Source organism: Mixophyes fleayi, chromosome 2 (assembly GCF_038048845.1).
Source record: "Mixophyes fleayi isolate aMixFle1 chromosome 2, aMixFle1.hap1, whole genome shotgun sequence".
In the NCBI taxonomy this organism is placed as follows: domain Eukaryota; kingdom Metazoa; phylum Chordata; class Amphibia; order Anura; family Limnodynastidae; genus Mixophyes; species Mixophyes fleayi.
This window is the reverse complement of record NC_134403.1, coordinates 200,065,221-200,078,104: the sequence shown is the minus strand read 5'-3', so window position 1 is coordinate 200,078,104 and position 12,884 is coordinate 200,065,221. Positions and strand designations below refer to the sequence as shown.

Genomic DNA, 12,884 nt, shown 5'->3' with positions numbered 1-12,884 from the left:
CTAAGGGCCTGATGCTGAGTTAGGAGAACAGAAAAAAAATAAAGGAGCAAATTTGCATCTTGGCAAAATCCATGTTGCATTGCAGGTGGGCAACTGTAAAATGTGCGGACATATTATTTATGGTTCTAACTATATGTGTGTATATATATATATATATATCTATCTATATATATATATATATATATATAGATATATATCAACTCTAAATTTCAGAATAAAAATAAAGCTGCCAGTATATATACACTATAAACAAAAGCAGCCAGCATTTTCCTTGCATGCAAACATGATATTAATTAATTTGCACCCCGTGCATTGCAGCATGTTTGTCCAGGACCAAATTTACTCTTGTTTTTTGCTTTGTTCCTAACTATATAATAATACAATACAATGCTATATAACTGGCATCTTTGTCAAAGTATAATTTCAACACTTGCCAATCTGGGTTTTAAATATGTGTCACATGTTCATCACACATATTTCTATAACCCACATTTAGACTAAATACGCGTGTATGATAGACGTGTGGAAGGGCTCTTAGACTTTTATATAAAGCCCTATTCTCAGCACAGACTGCATACTTGAATTTACAGATGCTGGTGTCTGATTTATATTATGATTGGTCACACTTCTAAAACCAGGTATGCTGTGGTTGTAATAGTTTATTGTTTTTACATCAAATAATGACCAGATTAAAATATGTATTATTTGGCTTCAATACATCTATTTTTTTTTAAATAATATCACTATTAGATACATTCTATTAAAAATAAGAAATAACAGACCTTGAAAACTATAAAGCACTGTCAGATTAAGCGTTATAACATCACATAATCAAATCCCAGGGATACAGTGTTTGATTAAGCATTAGCTCCTAACTAAGTCAGCTTATTTATTATTATTATTATTATTATTATTATTATTTATATGTTATAATTCCAAAACAATTTCCTAAATATATTGTGGCTGCAAAAAATGAGAACTCTCTTTTATTGTGCTACTCAGCAGGTTGAGAACTAAACACAGTCAGAGAAGCGACACAGAATGGTTGCATATATCATAAGTATATGTGTGGATCTCTAGAATAAAGTAACTATGGAAGTGCAGAAAGCATCTTGTGCATGTCACACCAGTCTGTTTATCCTGCAGGCCACAAGCTGAATGGTATTTTTTGACACAATGTATTGACCTTGCTTTGTGTGTGCCAGCAATAACCATAATCATTGGATATTTATGTGATCGACCAGTCAGTGCAGGGGCGCACGCAGGATTGTCAGGGGGGGGTTTTCCCCCCTGACCCAAAAAGAGAGAGCATGCGCATGCGCAGCAGCTCCGTTTCGGCAGCACTGTACTATACAGCAGCCGCGGCGCTGTCAAAGAAGCATCCGCGGTGGTGCTGTATACAGCACCGCTGCGACGCTTCTTTGACAGCGCTGCGGCTGCTGTATAGTACAGTGCCGCTATGGTGAGCACTAAGTTAGCGGAGGGGGGGGGGTTTCTGGAGACCCATAAACCCCCCCTGCGTGCGCCACTGCAGTGTGTGTATGATGTCCTCTGATGACAATTATTGAACCCTTTGTCCTGGTTGCTGGGTGTAATCAATTCTGTACAACTTGACCAAAAAGACCACAGAATTAGATCACTCTGATGTCTATTATATCGATATGTTATTTGTATGTTTTTATTTAAAGAAAAACACCACCCTAAATGTAAAATTTAGTATCGATTGGAAATGGAAATTAGTATTGATTGGAACCTGAGTGTGTTACTCCACATTCCACCAGGTCCCTCAAAGCGATTAATGATCCAATGATTTAACTACCAGGTTTCAACTGGCATGGCTCAAACAAGCAGTGACATTTGCTGATGGATCCCAGCACTTGAAAATTGGAAGTTCACAGGGGAGGGGCATCGACAACATCATTGTCTGTGTGAACCATGCCAGTGTTAGTTGATGGCATACAAGGACCCAGATCAGTGCAATTTGGTCACCCAATTGACACAACCAGCAAATGACCAGATCAATGAGCAAGCAACTAGATTGCAATATGTGAGCAGTTTAATGACAATAAGTTTGAAAAAAAACAAATAACAAACATTTTTTTTTTTTGCAGGAGTACAGACCTGGGTGGACACCAGAATAATTTTCCATGACCAGTGGTGAATACCCTCAAAATCTAATTTATCTAAATATATATTTATATTTGAACATTGCACATTCCTCATAAAAAGCATTTAACACACATAGAGCCTGAGATACAGTTGGATGCAATTTACAATTAAGAGCCATAAGGCAGATCAATAAATAAATAAATGTTTTTAAAAAAAGTGTGCCTTTTTTTAAAATAATGTACTTATTTTTTTCCTTCTTCTTTTAATACAGCAAGGTATGTGCTGATGGTCATCATGATCAACACAGATCTTGCACCAGGAGAAAGCACCCGCATGGACACATCTCCTAGAGACCTATCTGCGGCTGCTTTCAGCTCAGCATAGTATAGCACAACATAGCATAGCGTATAAAGAGTGTGGACACACCTTTACTTTGCTAGGCTCGCCCACTACCTGTTCTGCCTCTCTAAGCATAGAGCGGTGCCAAGGAGAGATCTGTCTCAGTCTGATAGCCGACTGAGCCAGATCATGGGCTACTGCGCATGTAGCCCAAAGCACGTTTTGTGCTTATGCGTTAGACTTGAGGCCCATAAAGTTTAAAGCGGCAACACAGCCATAATGTAATTAGTTTGGGTGATAAGGCTGCATAATCATCACCATATATTTATATAGCGCCACTAATTCCGCAGCGCTGTACAGTCTCTGCCCCCATTGGGGCTTACAGTCTAAATTCAGTAACACACAGACAGACAGACACAGCCAGAGACAGAGACAGGCAGACAGACTAGGGTCAATTTGTTAGCAGCCAGTAATCTATATATATATTATTTATCTACATACTGTATATAAAGTGTTAGATATTTATACACTATAGTAGGAAGCACACTTGGTATGCATGACATTATCATCAAGCAGCAGCACTTATTTTCTTTTTATCGCACTGGATTTCAGAACTGTTCAGCTAATAGGTCCCATACTCTCAATACTCTATACACAGTATATATAACCCAATCTTTTTAAATCTGGTTATTGAACAGAAATCTTTTTTTTGCTACTGCGAAAATGAGCAACACATTTAAGATCTGTATATTATAAATCATTTTTATACCTTAAACTCTCTATTAGGATTTGCCAATAGCACAATAGAACTACTTATTCAATAAACCAGACTGAGCCAGGTGAGATTTGCTCAGCTTTTTATCTCTATAATATATTATAATATATAGTATACTTTAGATAGTATATTTCAGCATTATACTTACACATATAATGCTGAAATGAGCTGTATTTGATTTAAACATTACACAGTAATATATGTTCTTCACTATACACATATTTATTATGTCACACTATTATAGTGTTTCCTCCCCAGAATTCGCCATCACTACATATGGAATGGCATGGTTTCATGACTATAAACTGTAACTGAGCTTCTACTTCTGTTAGTCCAGCTTGCCATGTATGCTGTAACTGAACCAGCTCTGCAGCTGCCCTAAGTTTGTACTTGAAGGTACCGTGATATATAAATAAGATATAATATCCATCTTGCATCAATTTATTGCTAAAAACACCACAATGTTTACAAAATTCATGGAATGTGATTTGTGCTATTAGGTTATTGTGTAGACTTGGTTTTCAAAATAGGAACACTTAGGCATTTAATCTTTGTACAGTAGATAATGTTTAATATTTCAAACATCAATTAAGAAAAAACGCCTAGCTTGTACTTGAACAAAATTTGCTACGTATAAGATTTCAGAACAGGAACATTTGGGATGAGGAACTATAAGTCTCTGCCAGAATCGAAACTGAGAACCTAGTTTTCTTCACAATAAAAGGCGAAGACGGTGGGAGAGAGAAAATGTTGCATTTGTACTGTTAGGGCCCTAGTTCAGTTTCATAATCTCCACTTTCTTTTCCATAATTGTTTGCAGTTGTGAAGTTTTATTTTTCTTTGAAGCGGCCATTAATCAATGTCTTTAGATCTTTAATAGACATTTTGCAATTGGTATTACAGACTCCCTTTTTATTTAATGTCTGTTCCGTTAGAAGAGGATGGTTGTCTAGATTTCACGTGGTAATCGCATTGTTGGTGAGTAGTCCAGAATTGTGGTGGTCCCTGGTATGGGACCTCCACAGTCCTCCAAATTGGTGGGGGCAGGGGACAGTGAGTAAAGTAATATTTTGTGATTGGAAATATCCTTTAATGCAATTCTTCACATAACTGTTGTTCATCACAACATTACACGTTATTGAAGGAATAGTCCTCTACATTTCATTGGTGAGAAGTTTTCTAATCTTGAAAAAAAAAAAGAACTTAACACAACAAGTCAGATTAAGTGGGCATTCTAATAGAACAGTGATGGCTAACCTGTGACACTCCAGGTGTTTTGCGAAACTACAAGCCCCAGCATGCTTTGCCAGTAGATAACTAGCTGATAGCTAGCAGTGCATGCTAGGACTTGTAGTTTTGCAACACCTAGAGTGTCACAGGTTAGTCATCACTGTAATAGAAGAAGTTTTTTTTTTTTAAGAAACATATAACCATCAGGTAGCCACAGCTACCATTATGCTAGCCATGCCAGCTGATGGGATCAGAGGCCAATATGGGGCCACATATAGGTGGCCAACTAGAAGAATTTTTCAGGATCTCTTCTGGCCTCACTGGGGCCTGCTAGTGTGAATTTAAGATGACAGCACACTGAGGACAATACTGGTCATTTTCTGACAGCAAGACAATAACAAACTGATCTATTTCAGTTGGATTATAATCTGGACTTGTTTTTGGGCCCCTGATCGTTATTGCTGTTATTACCATAGAATGTCTTTTTACTTTGATGACAAAATAAGTCAACTCTGTAACACATATGATTGGTCAGCTGCAAACTACTCTTGGTCTGGGCAGTTACATAGAGGGAAACGTTTCGCTGAGCACCTGAGACTATTACTGACAGGTGTGTAGGGCAGCACGGTGGGTAAGTGGTTAGCACTTCTGCCTCACAGCACTGGGGTCATGAGTTCAATTCCAGACCATGGCCTTATCTGTGTGGAGTTTGTATGTTCTCCCCGTGTTTGCGTGGGTTTTCTCCGGGTGCTCCGGTTTCCTCCCACACTCCAAAAATATACTAGTAGGTTAATTGGCTGTTATCAAAAATTGACCCTAGTCTGTCTCTCTGTGTGTGTGTGTGTGTGTGTGTGTGTGTGTGTGTGTGTGTGTGTGTGTGTGTGTGTGTGTGTGTTTGTTAGGGAACTTAGACTGTAAGCTCCAATGGGGCAGAGACTGATGTGAATGAGTTCTCTGTACAGCGCTGCGGAATCAGTGGCGCTATATAAATAAATGGCGATGATGATTATGTGTGCATGCTACCTACTAGTATTGTTATTATGTGTAAGACATCACTTTTAATAGGATCACGGCCACAAACACTTAGTCAAATAAAGCAAAAAGTTACTTGGCATACTGTTCTTGTGGAGTGTTTTCATGGATGTGTCTCTATTTACACACACTTCTAGACTGCGCTTTCATATAAGTGGCTGTAAAGCAGCCTCACTATACTGTTGCAAGCAGCTAGTGCATTTAACTACGCAATCTTAACAAATCTACTTCAATCTACGTGTGTCAAATCAAACCTAGATTGTTTATAGTTTGTTTTATGACTTAAGTTTATGTTTAAGACTTAGCCGGCATATAAATCACCAAAGCCCCAAAGAAAATATACATATTGTACTCATTACAGGCTAGTTAAGGGATTAGAACCAAATGACGTAACAATGCATTACCCTTTCTGGTTACATTCCACAACGTGTCTTCACAATTCATAATGGCAGCCATGTCTAAGGGGCCCAACAAAATGACTTCATGTAGGTTTCCTAGATGTTCAAATTTGGTGCTGAATAATCAAGGAATTACATATAAAAGGAAAGATACAATAAAGAAATGTAATCCACACAAACACTGATTTTAAAAAGTTATTTTCTCTACACCTTTAAAAAAAAAAATCTAAGTGGTTTATTAGTGTTTGGTTCTGTGAACAAAAATGAAAACGGTTTCATGTCTAATTATTTTCAGTTGTAGATAATGCAGAATGTATTGCTGAACTGCACAAGACTCACAGCATTAAACTATTGTGTTTTTTCACATGTATAATAATAATATGTACTGGAAGTATCTATCAGTCGATTTATCTAAGGTATCTGTGTGTAGATGGGGGCAGAACTCACATTAATTTTCTTTATTAGGATTTATTACATTTTTGGAATGAAACATTTCACCTCCATGATAATGATGGGGCAACATCTGTTTTTCTTTTAGAAATCTTGATAAGACCTGAATTTTGTTTTCTTTTTTTGTCTTTAAGTTGGAAAATGACTGGAGCAGCTGCGCTAATGTTGTGTCATCATCGCAAACGTTTATTTTTAAGGTTGCGACACAGCGACTGTTCAAAGACAAATGATTAAGTAAAGAGAGGTCAATCGCATGGTTTAAATGCTTCATGGTGCCATTAGGAAGCTAATGTCGGAAAATATTTTTAACATCTCTCAAGCACATATATATATATATATTAGAGGTTGTGGTGTTTGCACACTCAGAGAAATGTGATTTATTAACTCTATTGACTTAAACCAGTTCACAAGAATCAATGCAATGTAGACTTGTAGATTTTTAAGTGCTGGTTTAGACTTTTTATTGTTCTTGTAAAGTCTTATATTTACGAGATATATTCATATATTTACCTATGTTAACTTCTATACAAACTGTTGTTAAATGAATAGAAGTCTTGTGACTTATCACCTATAAGCCTAACATTATTATATCTCACATGCAGCACAAGGCTTCTATATTTGTTTATGGATTATACTGACTCCATATAGGTTTAGAAGTGTGTTAGCCAAAGTCCCCCAAGAAAGATAAAGTAAAATAAATTCTATTCACTATCAAGTTCTTTTCTTTTTAAATGATGTCCCAGATCTTATAGTCACACCAAACGGTAGGGAATACAAATAATATAATCTAAAATTGACCAACTTTATTATCATACAATATTTATTATGACAAAAAAAGATATATTTTGTAGGTCAAATATAGGTAGTCTGATGCCTTTTAAGGTGAGTTTGATTCTTGTATTTAACCATTATCTCCTGTTTTTTTTTACATCCCGATTTTGTAATGGGCAGGGATAGAACAACTTGTAGCCAATCAGATCATGAACATGCTCATTCCAATGATAGGCTAAGGACTTTTCATAAAATAATGCACTGATCTCTAATTTCTACATTGAAGTAGAAAATGGCAAACAATGCAATATTTACTTTATAACAAATTACATACTTTGTAAATAAATTTAATGAAAACTAAAATCAAAACATAGTTGTATGACGTGATGTGTAAAATTGAATATTATTGCGCTTTCGGGACATATAATAAAAATGAACTTGCTACTTAATGCTTTGCTAAAAAATAATATCCATAAATATGTCCATTTACTCTTTGACTACAGCATGCATTCTCTCCAGTATTTATGTTTGTGTGTTTTTATCACTGTTGCTATTTGTTTTAATGAAAATATGGTAAGCAGCTAAAACCCATAGACAACCATCTAGTAAAGAGGAGACTCAGAACCAAATGCTAAAAGCTGGTGTACACCTACATGCTTCTAATGTGCTTTTCATGTGTTAAAAAATGCATATATAAAAGGAGAAACAAGAGTCAGTGTTGCTGTTCACAACTGCACAGTTTAAAATTTTAGAACGTTGCACTCCCTATTTTTCCTGCATTAACGCGGTCTACCAGTACCAGGGGCAAACACAGGATTTGTAGAGGAGGGTTTCCACGACATGCCGCCAGTGGGCGTGACCAGCATGCATGGGGGCGTGGCTATAATTTTAGACAGTGCTTGGCTGCTCTCCAACTCTTTCTATCCCCATAATATACATGGGCAATGCTGCGTGGACTACTGTTATGTACACGCAGCTCTCCCTTTTCAAGCAGAGCCGTGTGAAACGGGAGCAGGGTCCAGCCACCTCAATTATACAGTGCCCAGGCTTGGAGGGGGATTTCCAGGCACTAGGAACCCAACTCCCCCCCCCCCCCCCCTCGGTTTGCCTATAAGTACAATAGATTGTTAGTAGAAAAATAATCATAGATTTATACTACATACAGTGGCTGATGAAAGCTTGTCCTCAATTGCACCAAGTTGCCGTTGCAAATTTTGTTCACTATAAAATCCTCAATTGCGGGCATATGCGAAGCTGCAAGATTGCACCAGAAGCATATGTGCCCATTTTATGCCAGAAGTACGTCACACAAACGTCTATGTTTATAACCATTTGCTTTGTCTGCAAACTATGTATGTGCTATTAAACATCAATTAAACTACAAAAAACTCTAAAATAGGAAAAAACAACTCCATCTCAGGTATATGAAATACTATTGACTTAAACACGAACACACAAGTAATATATGTGTGTGCTTTAAAGAAGGCACCGATTAATGTCAGCAGGGCATTCGCAAACAGCAAATCACAATTGTTTCACTAGTGCCGGCGATCATCATCAACATCCACTATTTACATCTGCCCTTAACTTTTTGCAAGTAATATGGTAGGAACACAAAATATACCAATATTAAACACAGAAAACAATGAAAGAGCAGCACTTAGTTGGTAGCACTTCTGCCTCACTGCGATGGGGTCGTGAATTCAATTCCCCACCATGGCCTTATCTGTGTCGAGTTTGTATGTTCTCCCCGTGTTTGTGTGGGTTTCCTCCGGGTGCCCCGGTTTCCTCCCACATTCCAAAAACATACTGCTAGGTTAATTGGCTGCTATTAAATTGACGCTAGTGTGTGAGTGTGTGTGTTAGGGAATTTTTACTGTAAGCTCCAATGGGCCAGGGACTAATGTGAGTGACAAACATTCTCTGTACAGTGATGCTATATACATTGATGATGATGATGATGATGATGATGATGATGATGATGATGATGAAAAAGCTATGATTTGTCTAAGACATTGATCATTGTTTTTTTTCGTACATAATCTTTTAAGTAAAATCAGTACAATGTTTGCAAGTATTTAGTGTTACACAAAACAGTAAAGTGTTATATATTGTGGATCATTCTGAGGTAAAACATTTGCAAATTCAATTACATCACTACACAAGGAAAAGATCCCTTGTTCCCTTAACGTCCTGAGCATTGTTTAAGAAGTAATATATTTTCTTTCAAATGAGTGATCTGGAAAAAAGAGGTTTATTCTTAGTCTAATGAGAATCTGCTGTTCATTGCAACCTTGAGCGGTAGGTTTTACCTAACACATTCAGTCCATATGGCAGACCACTTGTCTTAGAGGAAACAGTTCTCTTGGCATATGAGATTGTTACATCTGAATTTTCTCGCAACCTTTGTAACTTTTTATATTCATTTTTGCATTATGTGAGATCAAGCCAGAGATTATAATATACACTGTAGCCACAGCATTTTTTTTCATTTCCACTAGCTTTGTCTTCACTGACTGATAAAAGTGATTTTCAACATATTATTAATCTGAAGTTTAAAAATTCACAGCAAGACCATGTAAAAGGTGAAACTGCCACACTGCATGGATTGATCACTCCTCAAAAGCACAGTCTTATTGACAAACATAAGCCTCCCAGTTATAATAATTTATTGTCTTTTCACTGTAATTAGAAACTCACTTTCCATCCTGATGTAGAAGAAACAGTGAAAATAGATAAGAGCCATAAAACATTCCTGGTCATTTTCCAAACTCCTCCATTCCCAGAGTAATTATTCTGTTCTTCTCTGGTCTTCTGGCTTGCTTCAATGTTTTATTAATTCAATTATTGTCATTTTTCATATTAGACACATTAATATATGTATTTTTGAAACTCCAACTAATCACAGAAAATCACAACATGGTGTAGTGTATCATAAAACATAGTTATGTAACTTCCCCCAATCTGTCATTAATATAGTCACAAATATCAGCATAGAGAACATTTGCACACAAAAAAAGTTTGCTGTTTTCAATCGGTCACTTTGGAGATTCATGTCTGCAAATGGCCATTTCGAAATGGTGGGCTAAGTGTGCTACCATATCTGGACCACTGCTGTCAATGGCAGACTGGGAAACCGGTATGAGGCCAGGATCCGATTTGTTCAGTTTGTGGCCCCATGATCACAGAAGACAGCATTCAAAATTGAATGTGACATGACTTGGACATTCCCTCAATGACAACAAGCTACGTAAGGGCAGAGAATGTCTGAGATCGGGCTTACTGTGGCAGCCTGTGCCAATAAATATAGGAAAACTTGCTTAACTGTTACTGTTTTGCTCTGGATGTATAAGTGCAAGCAATCGGGAGACCAACTAGACTCTCTTTTGACTCCTGAATCCCCCCTATGTTTAATTAATATTTGGGAAAAAATAAAAGTAAATAAATAATATCATCCCCCTTTTTCTCCAATATATAACTATAGCAAATATATAAAGATATATGTAATATATAAAGGTGTTGGTATTTGGTATCTCTCTTCTAGAGAGGTTTGTACTGAGTAGTGTGACTAGCTGTGACATTGGGTAGATGAGGAGGGGGTGGAGGTACCATACCTAGGGCACATGGTACAGTTGGCCCAGGTAAGAGCTAGGTACAGAGTACAACAGTATATCTAGCCAATGATTAATATGGGATAGGCTTTAGATTGGAAAATAGACCATATGGATCTATTTTCCACATTTAACTCAACTCACAAATGGGTACATGGTCCTGAGAGTGGAAGAGATTTTGATAGCAAAACATATCAGGTGTTTGACTATAGAAGAATGACTGGATCCCCTGTTTTTCAAGATAAATAAGTTTTAATCATTTTTCAGTGGAGACTTCCCACTTTATACAAGGATGTATGGGGGACAAGGCCACAGATTTAGTGACACACTTTCAGGAAGTGACCCATTTTTAGTAGGATTTAATCAATATTCTCTGTACAGTGTATGGTTGGCAAAGATTTAGTCCCCCAAAAGAATGATATATGGTCCACTATTTTGGGGGTGTAAAATATTTTGTCTTAATGTTTTGAAGCGGACATCTAGCTGAAACTTGACTACTCTCCCAGAATGTCTGGGAGACTCCCAAATTCCAGGTAGGCCTACGGGACTTCCGAAAGAGCAAGCGGTTCTCCAGAATCCTGCCAACTTTGAGCCTTCTCTGGGAGATCCCGGGGGAGGGGGCAGGCCGAATGCGTCAGGTTAGCCCTGCCCCCACAACAGAATTGTCATTTTGCTGGAGGGAGCGGGGTCAGTATGAAGCGATCGGTCCAACCCCCTCCTCCGTGATGTCCCAGAGGAAAAAATTAAAAGTCGCCAAGTATATTCTAGCTACAGCATCAACTCTATCAGTTCCCTAGTTACCTGTTTTTCTTTTTATTGTGAATATCTGGTGCTTTTTACACAGATTGTGGGGAGACAGACAAAAGCCTTCTACACTAGTTGCTGACATATACTATGCCTCTGCTTGCAAAATGCCAGCAAATATGAGCTATGTTTTCATGACCATAAATGTGGTATTTTATTTGCTACAGAATCTCACAGTTAATTGAATCAGACCCCGTGGAGGGCCATTTGATAAGTGTGAAACATGGTTCAGACAATCTACATTTGCGCAATTGCTCTTGATTATATGATTATATGCTCTAGTATTTTAAGGATGCTGTAAGTACTTAGAGAATACAATATGCACATCATCTAAAATAGATGAAACATTATCATACTGTAATGATATTACTACTACATTGGCAACACACTCAATTTTAATTGTCCCAGTTTTATCCTAAACTACTACCTTTTTATTCTTATTTTGTAATATAGGTTAGCTCATGAAATTAAGGGGACATTAAGGCTTCCATTGTCAAACACAAACTTTGTGTAATGAAATGCATTGGTGTACTTGTGACTATTGATGCAGCTTCCATTTTACTTACACCTTGATGCAAATAGAGATTATTTAAAATCAGGATTTAGAAAATGTTTTGGGTAGCAGTTTTATCAGGCCTATTATGGGTTCTGGAAGCCTTGTGAGTTCCACTACAGTCAAATTAAGAAGAGACCCATTACGTCATATCAAATCAACAGGTTACATGAGAGTTTAGATCCCTAAAAACCCATAGTACTCTACTTTGAAGAGTCAAAGTGAAGTGAAACATGGTGATAAATTACATTGTAAATAAGTGTCTGGGGGCAGAAGTTATAAGATTCTAATACGTCACAAGAACCAATAGATTCATACATTAAATATGGTTTGTCCAAAGGGACTTAATTTTTTCTCTTACCTTTTGGACAAGATATAGATTGTGACATTTTGATTTGGGTTATGTCATTTTGGATATTTTGATAACATATTTACAGCGTTATTTGTATTTTGTTATAATATTAGCATTTTATTGTCACAGTGAACTTTACGTAGGGTTGTCAAAAAAAATTGTCACATATTATGTTTGTAACTTTTGTTGTTTAGCTTTGCCTTATTTAATAATGTTGTTTTTGATTTAATGAACCAGACTTCTGATGATGTGATCTATTAACCAAGTATTGAGCATTATTATGTTTGTTTCTAATATCAGATTGTTAGCAGATATGTAAGTTATATTTGAACTGCATGTTATAATAATAATAATAATAATAATAATAATAATAATATAATAATTATAAATAATAATTATATAATAATCTTTTAATAATTAGTCACATTAGGTTTAGGGAAATAATAATCAGATTTGGTCT

At 36.7% G+C, this 12,884-nt stretch overlaps 1 long non-coding RNA gene across 5 annotated transcripts in view; it reads left to right on the top strand.

The window, feature by feature from the left end:
* The window catches only part of LOC142138558 (uncharacterized), a 41,135-nt gene that overhangs the window by 16,312 nt on the left and 11,939 nt on the right, over positions 1–12,884 (top strand). For 2 of the 5 annotated variants that reach the window (XR_012688051.1, XR_012688054.1), the window contains one exon: positions 2,112–2,157. This is a non-coding gene — a long non-coding RNA (uncharacterized LOC142138558). Of the gene's footprint in view, positions 1–2,111; positions 2,793–12,884 lie in introns of those variants that run through there. The other 3 variants (XR_012688052.1, XR_012688053.1, XR_012688050.1) reach the window with 3 other exon arrangements.